Here is a 9,359-nt window from a genome sequence, read left to right on the forward strand (position 1 = left end):
ACAATAAATCAAAAAATTAGCCAGGTGTGGTAGCACGTGCACGTAGTTCCAGCTACATGGTTTCCAGGCTGAGGTGGAAGGATCGCCGGAGCCCAGCAGGTCGAGGCTGTGGTGGCCGGGAGTGGCCACTGCACTCTAATCTGGAGTGAGACTCCAACTCAAAAAAAAAAGACCAAGATGGCTATTACGTAATGATAAAGGCATAAATCCAATAAGAAGATACAACAAATTTAAGTAAATATGCGCCTAACACAAGAGCCCCCAGCTTTATGAAACAAATTATATTAAACCTAAAAAAAGAGATAGCAGTACAATCATACTGGGAGGCTACAACACTCCACTGATAGCAATAGACAAGACCATCAAGGCAGAAAGTCAGCAAAGAAGCACTGGAGTCAAACAGGACTCACTTTAGAGGAAATGGAACTAACAGACATCTATAGAAAATTCCATTCCAAAATTACAGAATATACATGCTTCTCATCAGTACATGGAACAGCCTCCAAGAGAGATCATATAAGTCACAAATCAAGTCACAATAAATTCAAGAAAATTAAAATTATATCAACCAGATATTAGCAGCTTCGTGACTGGCAAAGTTTTCACTTTCCTAATACTGAGAGTGGGTGAAAATAAAAAAATTCCCAAGCTGGTTGCCACAAACTTCTGTTGTTAAGACAGGGATAAAAATTAGACAATCTGTTTTGAAATATCAGTCTTGTAAATTTTTGTTGTTTAAAATAAAGAATTTTCACCGGGTGTGGTAGCGCACACCTATAGTTCCAGCTACTTGGAAGTCTGAGTCGGAAGGATCGCCGGAGCCCAGTAGGTTGAGGCTGCGGTGGCCGGGAGCGGTCACTGCACTCCAGTTTGGGCGACAAAGTGAGACTCTAACTCCAAAAAAATAAATAAATAAAAATAAAGAATTCTCTGTTAAAAAGTTGCAAGTGGAGAAGAGCAGAAGAAAAAACTATTTTGAAAGTTATTATATCCCAGAGTTGAGCAAATTATACTGGATGTGGTTTCACATATTTGTTTTTTAGGTATATAATAGACTACTTGTTATTATTATGTTTATTTAGAAATACTTTACACATATCTTGGAAAAACAAAATGGAAAAATGAAATTTAATATTTGTTTCATGTGATAAGATGTGAAACAATGATCTTTACATAAAGGAACTCTGTAGGTACGCATATAAATGATTATCAGTACGTTTTCCATGAACTTTCCAGACTCTACGTTTTCGTGGCTACTTTGTTAAACTGTATTACAGGTTCAGTTTTGTATAATCTTTTGGATTTGACTGCATTTCTGTATTATTGAAAAAATGCAGGCCAGGCTCGGTGGCTCAGCCTGTAAACCCAGCACTTTGGGAGGCCGAGGCGAGTGGATTACCTGAGCCCATGGGTTCAAGACCCACCCGGGAAACTTGGGAGCCCTTGTCTCTACAATAAATCAAAAATTAGCCAGGCGTGGTAGCGCGCGCCTGTAGTTCCGGCTACTTGGAAGGCTGAAGCGGAAGGATCGCTGGAAGGAGGCTGCGGTGGCCGGGAGCATGCCACTTCACTCCAGTCTGGACGACAGAGTGAGACAACTCAAAAAAGAAAAAAGAAAAAATGAAATACAGTAAAATTTGTAGGAATCTATTTCATATCATTTTTTAAAAAGGTGTCGCAATTGACAGACATGTTGACCAATAATCATGTACTGTGGTTTTCTTCATTGTCCCATCAAAATATTTAATGCTAGAAAGTTTTTCATCTTGGACAGTGCAGTATTGCTTCACTTTTTTAAAATTTCTTTGGACATTTAAATCTGTGATGCATCTGATCATAAAACCTGTTAGTTTCAGTTGCCATCATTTCTAAAAAATCATCTCCAATAAATACTCTGACAACTTCACTTATAATTAAGGATCATTTGAAAATACCCAGGCCGGGCTCAGTGGCTCAGCCTGTAATCCCAGCACTTTGGGAGGCTGAGGCGAGTGGATTGCCTGAGTCTGCAGGTTCAAAACCAGCCAAGGCAACTTGGCAAGACCTCGTCTCTACAATAAATCAAAAAAATTACTCAGGCATGGCAGCTTGTGCCGGTAGTTCCAGCTACTTGGAAGGTTGACCAGAGCCCAGCAAGTCAACGCTGGGGTGGCCGTGAGCATGCCACTGAACTCCAGCCTGGGCGACAGAGTGAAACTCCAACTCAAAAAATAAAAATAAAAAATACCTTGACACCTGGATTAACAATAAACACTTCTAAGTTTCTTTTTGGATCATATTTTGCCAATCCAATGTCTGATTTGTTATCACCAGTACTAGAGTCACTGTCATAGATTATCTGCATTATATTTCTTCATTTACATTGCATCATTACATCATAATCTGTCTCACTATCACTAATAAATTAACTGGATTCACCTTCAACCTCGGAAATCTAATCAATATATATTTCTTCATTTTCCATAATTATAGTAAATTATTTTTAAAGCTGAAGTATGAAAGTCCCAAAATATCAAAATGCAAGTATACAATACTAATCACAACAAAATAATGACCAACTGGTAATTTTTACCAACTACATAAATAACATTGTGCAGTCGATATCAGATAATTATCTCAATTAACTCTCTCTCCTTGCCTGACTATTCATTTTCAAGCAAAATATAATAACGCATACATATAACAACATTGCAGCATTCAGAAACAGAATTTGCAAAGACATAAATTCACATCAGCAGCAACCAGGAACAGAATTTGGCATGGCATGAATACACGTCAGCAGTCGCAAATGAGTAAACTCCAAGAAGAACTTGTGAAACCAAACAAAATCATGGAAGTTAAACAATTTGCTCCTGAATGATCCTTGGGTCAACAATGAAATCAAGGTGGAAACTTAAAAATTCCTTAATCATTCGAGACCTGCCTGGATAACTTGGCGAGACCTCATCTCTACAATACATCAAAAAATTAGCCAGGTGTGGTAGCCCAGGCCTGTAGTTTCAGCTACTTGGAAGGCTGAGGAGAAAGGATCGCCGGAGCACAGCAGGTCGAGGCTGTGGTGGCCGGGAGCAACCACTGCACTCCAGTCTGGGCGACAGACTGAGACTCCAACTCAAAAAATTAAAAAAATTAAAAAAAAAAAAAATTCCTTAATCTCGGAGCTTGAGTACCAAAATATGGAGGAAAAAAAGAAAATAAATAAATAAAAATTCCTTGAAACAAATGACAACAGTGAAACAAGTTATCAAAACCTGAGGCACAGCCAAAGTTGTGTCAGAGAAAAAACTTAGTATTAATGCCTGTATTATTAGTAAGATTAAAAAATCACTACTCAACAACATAATATCATACCACGAGGTACTAGAAAAACAAACCAACCAAACCCAATGCTAGCAGAAGAAAAGAAATAGCAAAGATAAGAGCAGAACTAAATGAAACTGAAATTTTGAAAAATACAAAGGATCAATGAAACAAAAAGTAGGTTATTTTAAAAATAAACAAAATTGATAGACCACAAGCTAGATTAATTAAGAAACAGAGAAGACTCAAATCAGCCTAATCAGAAATGAAAAAGGAGACATTACAACTGATACAATGGAAATTCAAAAGCTCACCTAAGACTGTTATAAATACTGATATCCAACAACCTAGACAATCCAGAGGAAATAGATATACTGTTGGAAACATACAACCCCCAAATTTGAATCAGAAAGATATAGAAACCTTGGATAGACCAAAAATGAATAGTGAGATTGAAACAGTAATTAAAAGTCTCCCAACAAAAAATAAGTCCAGGACCTGATCCGCTCACAGTTGAATTCTGCCAGTCCTTCAAAGAAGAACTGGTACCATTCTCACAGAAGCTATTCCACAAGACTGAAGAGGAGGAAATTCTCCCCAACTCATTCTGCAAGGCCAGTATCACTTTGATAACAAAGCCAGTAGAAGACACAACAAAAAAAGACAACAACAGACTAATATCCCTGATGTACACAGATGCAAAAGTCCTCAACAAAATATTAGTAAAACAAATACAAAAACACATTAAAAAATAATAATACAGCCGGGCTCGGTGGCTCAGCCTGTAATCCTGCTCCTTTGGGAGGCTGAGGTGAGTGGATTGCCTGAGTCCGCGGGTTCGAGACCCTCCTGGGCAGCGAGACCTCATCTCTACAATAAATCAAAAAATCAGCTGGGCGTAAATCAATAAATCAAAAAATCAGCACGTGCCTGTAATTCCGATTACTTGGAAGGCTGAGGTGGAAGGATCGCTGGAGCCCAGCAGGTCGAGGCTGCGGTGGCCGGGAGCAGCCACTGCACTCCAGTCTGGGTGACAGAGTAAGACTCCAACTCAAAAAAAAAAAAAAAAAAAATAATAATAATAATAATAATAATACACCACGACCAAGTGGATTTTATCCCAGGAATGCAAGGGTGGTTCACCATGTGCAAGTCAATAAATGTGACACAAACATAAACAGAAAAAAAAAATCATGCAATCAATTCAATATTTGCAGAAAAAACACTTGATAAAATCCAGCATCCCTTCATGATTAAAAAAAACCTTCAGTAAGATAGGCATAGAGGGAGCATTTCTCAAAATAATAAAAGTTCTATGCAACAAACTGACAGCCAATGTTATCTGGAATGGGGAAAAGTTGAATGCATTCCCTCTCAGAATTTGAATAAGGCAGGATTACCTACTTTCACCACTCCTATTTAGCATAGTACTAGAAGTCCTCACCAGAACAATCAGGCAAGAAAAAGAAATAAAAGATATCCAAATTGGAAAGAAGAAATCAAACTACCTCTGCATGCCAATGTAATGATCTTATACCTAGAGAACCTTAAAGATGCCTCCAAAACACTCCTGGGCTTGATAAATGAATTCACTAAAGTTTCAGAATAGAAAATCAATATACACAAATCAGTAGCACTACCATATATCAACAGCAACTGGGCTGAGAAACAAATGAATAATTCAGTTCCAGCTGGGCATGGTGGATCATGCCTGTAATCCCAGCACTTTGGGAGGCGGAGGTGAGAGGGTTGCATGAGCCCAGGGGTTCAAGACCAGCCTGGGCAACTTGGCAAGACCTCATCTCTACAGTAGATCAAAATTGAATTTGCTGGGTGTGGTGGCACACACCTGTGGTACCAGCTACTTGGAAGGCTGAGGCAGAAGGATCACCTCAGCCCAACAGGTCAAGGCTGCAGTGGCCATGAGCATGCCACTGCACTTCAACCTGGGTGTCAGAGCGAGACTATGACAAAAAAAAAGAAAGAATTCAATTCCATTTACAAAAGCAGCCAAAAAGCTAAAATACCTAGGAATATATGTAACCAAGGAGGTGAAAGATCCTTACAAGGAAAACTACAAAACTCTGATGAAATAAATTACAGAGGACACAAAAAAGGAGAAACATCCCATGCTCATGGATTGGAAGAATCAATATTATTAAAATGACTATATTACCCAAAGTAATCTACAGGTTGAATGCAATCCCTATCAAACTACCAACGTCATCTTTCAATTTTTTATTTATATTTATATTTTTATTTTTTGAGTGGTGTTGGGGAGCTGGCCACGGAGGCCCACTGAGCGTTAGGGATCAGGAAGGGCCGTTGACCCTGAGACCACTAGGATGCGTTCGGGAGCTATTGACCCCATTTCCTCCCCCTTTCTTCTCAGCACTAACCAGATTAAGCTCCTGTGAACTCAAAACATAAAAACTCTGAGACCGGGACAAACACGAGCTAACTTTAGAAACTCATTGCTCCCATTCTTCCACAAACTGCAGCTTTGGCTTTCACACACCTATAATTCAAACTCGGGTCACATCTAAGAGCCTTAGGATTGGTCACAGGCTTCTGGGTCATGATCTTAGGATTTATTGAAGTTGAATAAATGGATTAAGGTTTCAATGATTAGGTTATGGGATTATACCTGAAAGAGCATCCGGTGGGTGGGGAACACCCCTCACACACCCAACTGTGTATAAAAGACCAGTTGTAATTCCCATTAAACGGCTTCTGCACTAGACTGGAGTCCAGTCTCTTTCTTTCTCTCTCTCTCTCTTTCTTCTTTGCCCCAATCGCCGATGCCATCTCCACCTTTGGGGTACCCTGAACCCAGCTGGAGCTGGTCTCCAGCAGAGTGGGAGTCTCACTCTGTGAGCCAGACTGGAGTGCAGTGGCATGCTCCTGGCCACTGCCGCCTTGACCCGCTTGGTTCCAGCAATCCTTCCGCCTCAGCCTTCCAAGTAGCCAGAACTACAGGTGTGCGCTACCATGCCCAGCTAATTTTTTTACTTACTGTAGAGACGAGGTCTCACCAAGTTGCCCAGGTAGGTCTCAAACCCACGGGCTCAGGCAATCCATTTGCCTCGGCCTCTCAAAGTGCTGGGATTACAGGCTGAGCCACCGAGCCCGGTCATCATTTTTCAATTTAAAAAAGCAATTCTAAAATTCATACAGAACCAAAAAAGAACCAGAATAGTCAAAACAATCCTAAGCAAAAAAAACACAGCAGGAGGCATCATATTTTCTGACTTCAAATTATACTACACAGCTGCAGTAACCAAAACAGCATGGTACTGGTTCAAGAGCATACATGGACCAATGGGACAGAATACAAAATCCAGAAATAAACTCAAATACCTACAACCAACTGATCTTTAACAAAGCAGACAAAAGCATACACTGGGAAAAGGGCACCCTATTCAACAAATGCTGGAAAAATTGGATAGCTACATGCAGAACAATGAAACTTGATCCCTACCTCTCCCCACATACAAAAATTAACTCAAGATGAATTAAAGACTTAAAAGTCAGAACTGAAACTATAACAATCCTAGAAGAAAACCTATGAAAAACTCTAGTGAACACTGGCCTAGGCAAAGAATTTATGGCTAAAATCTCAAAAGCAAATGCACTAAAACAAAAATAAATAAGTGGGACTTAATTAAACTAAAAACTTTCTGCACAGCAAAAGAAATAATCAACAGAGCAAACAGGCAACCTACAGAATGGAAGAAGATATTCACAAACTACACATCCGATAAAGGGCTTATATCCAGAATCTACAAAGAACTCAAACAAATCAGCAAGAGAAAAAGCAAATAATCCCATTAAAAAGTTGGCAAATGACATGAATAGACATCGCTCAAAATAAGATATACAAATAAGCCGTACTCGGTGGCTCAGCCTGTAATCCCGCACTTTGGGAGGCTGAGGTGAGTGGATTGCCTGAGCCCGTGGGTTCGAGATCCACCTGGGCAACTTGGCGAGACCTCATCTCTACAATAAATCAAAAATTAGCTGGGCGTGGTAGTGCGCACCTGTAGTTCCAGCTACTAGGAAGGCTGAGGCAGAAGGATCGCCGGAGCCCAGCAGGTCGAGGCTGTGGTGGCTGGGAGCGGCCACTGCACTCCAGCCTGGGTGACAGCGTGAGACTCCAACTCAAAAAAAAAAACAAACAAAAAAACCAACGAAATAGCCAACAAGCATATGAAGAAATGATCAACATCATTCATAATTAGGGAAATGCAAATTAAAACCACAATGAGATACACCTTATACCAATCAGAATGGCCATTATCAAAAAATCAAAGAACAATAGATGCTGGCATGGATGTAAAGAAAAGGGAACACTTATACACTGTTGGTAGGAATGTAAATTAGTATAATCTTTATGGAAAGCGGTATGGTGATTACTCAAAGAACTAAAAGTAGATCTACCATTTGGTACAGCAATCCCACTACTAGTTATCTACCTTAAGGAACAGAAGTCATTATATTAAAAAGACACCTGCACCTGCGTGTTTATCACAGCACAATTCACATTTGCAAAGATGTGGAATCAGCCTAAATGATGATAATGAAGATGTTATATTTACACCATAGAATACTACGGAGCCATAAAAAAAAAAAATGAATGAATCATGTCCTTAGCAGCAACATGGACGAAGCTGGAGATCATCATCTTAAGTAAACTGACTCAGAAACAGAAAACCAAATACTGCATGTTCTTTCTCATATGTAAGAGCTAAACGGTCACAAAGACGGAAATAATAGACACTGGGGACACCAAGAAGGGGGAAGGATGGAGGAGGGTTAGGACTCAAAAACTATCTACTGGGCACAATGTTCACTATCGGGAATGGGCCACCTGAGACCCAATCTCCAGCACTACACAATATATCCACGTAGTGAATACCCATGCGTACTCCAATGAATCTAAAACTTTTAAAAAACACAAAATAAAGAAACACACACACACACACACACACACACATACACCCCAGAAGCAGGCTGCTCTGGAGGATCTTGATGGGCAGAATTTGACAGGACAGCCAACCAGTGTTGACTAATGCTTTGTTCTGGGCTTGCCCAAGAACAGGAGGAAAGGTGGCCAAAGATGCAGCTTCAGTCCAGACCCCTCAGAAATCACTGCCAAGTCCTCTATCATCCAGTATTCTCTCTAAGACTCCGTTTTGACCATGCAGCATTGGAGAAATAGGGCTGGGGTGGAACTTGCTGTTTGTCCTCTTACCCTAACTGCTTAGTGTTCATTTTGAGTTCAGAATAAGTATTCCTGGTGGGGCACAGTGCCTCAAGCCTGTAATTCCCGCAGTTCTGGGAGGCTGAGGCGCAAGGATCACTTGAACCCTAGAGTTTGAGACTAGCCTGGACTTGAAACATAGTGAGACTTCATCTCTACAAAAAATCAAAAAATTAGCCAAGCGTGGCGGCATGCACCTGTAGTCCCAGGTACTCTGGACTGAGGTGGAAGGACTGCCTGAATTCAGTAGGTCGAGCCTGTGATAAGCCATGATCATGCCACTACACTACAGCCTGGGCAACACAGTGAGACCCCAACTCAAACAAACAAACAAAAAAGAATATTCCAATTTTGTTTTCTAATAAATAAATAAACATAGAACCACCATTCAATGCAGCAATTCCACTACTAGGCATCTGCACAAAGAAATCAATATATCAAAAAGATATCCTGCACTTCTATGCTATTGCCACACTATTCCACTATAGCAAAGATACAGAATCAGCCTAAGTATCCATCAACAGATGACTAGAGAAAGAAAATGTGGTATAATTACACTATGGAATATTATTCAATCATAAAAAAGAACGAAATCATGACATTTGCAGCAACATAGATGAAACTGGAGGTCATTATCTTAAATGAAACAAAACCAGACACAGAAAGTCAAATATCACATGTTCTCACTCATAGGTGGGTGCTTCAAAATGTGTCCACATGGAGGTTGAGAGTGGAATAACAGACAATGGAGACCAGAAGGGTGAGGAGGTGGGAAAGGGTTATATGATGGAAGTTA

At 40.1% G+C, this 9,359-nt stretch overlaps 1 protein-coding gene across 1 annotated transcript in view; it reads right to left on the reverse strand.

Moving 5' to 3' along the window:
- Positions 1–9,359, reverse strand: part of WDR60 (WD repeat domain 60) — a 119,712-nt gene that overhangs the window by 48,507 nt on the left and 61,846 nt on the right. The window lies entirely within an intron of this gene.

Source organism: Carlito syrichta, unplaced genomic scaffold, assembly GCF_000164805.1.
Source record: "Carlito syrichta isolate Samal-C Ts95f unplaced genomic scaffold, Tarsius_syrichta-2.0.1 Scaffold309314, whole genome shotgun sequence".
Classification (NCBI taxonomy): Eukaryota; Metazoa; Chordata; class Mammalia; order Primates; family Tarsiidae; genus Carlito; species Carlito syrichta.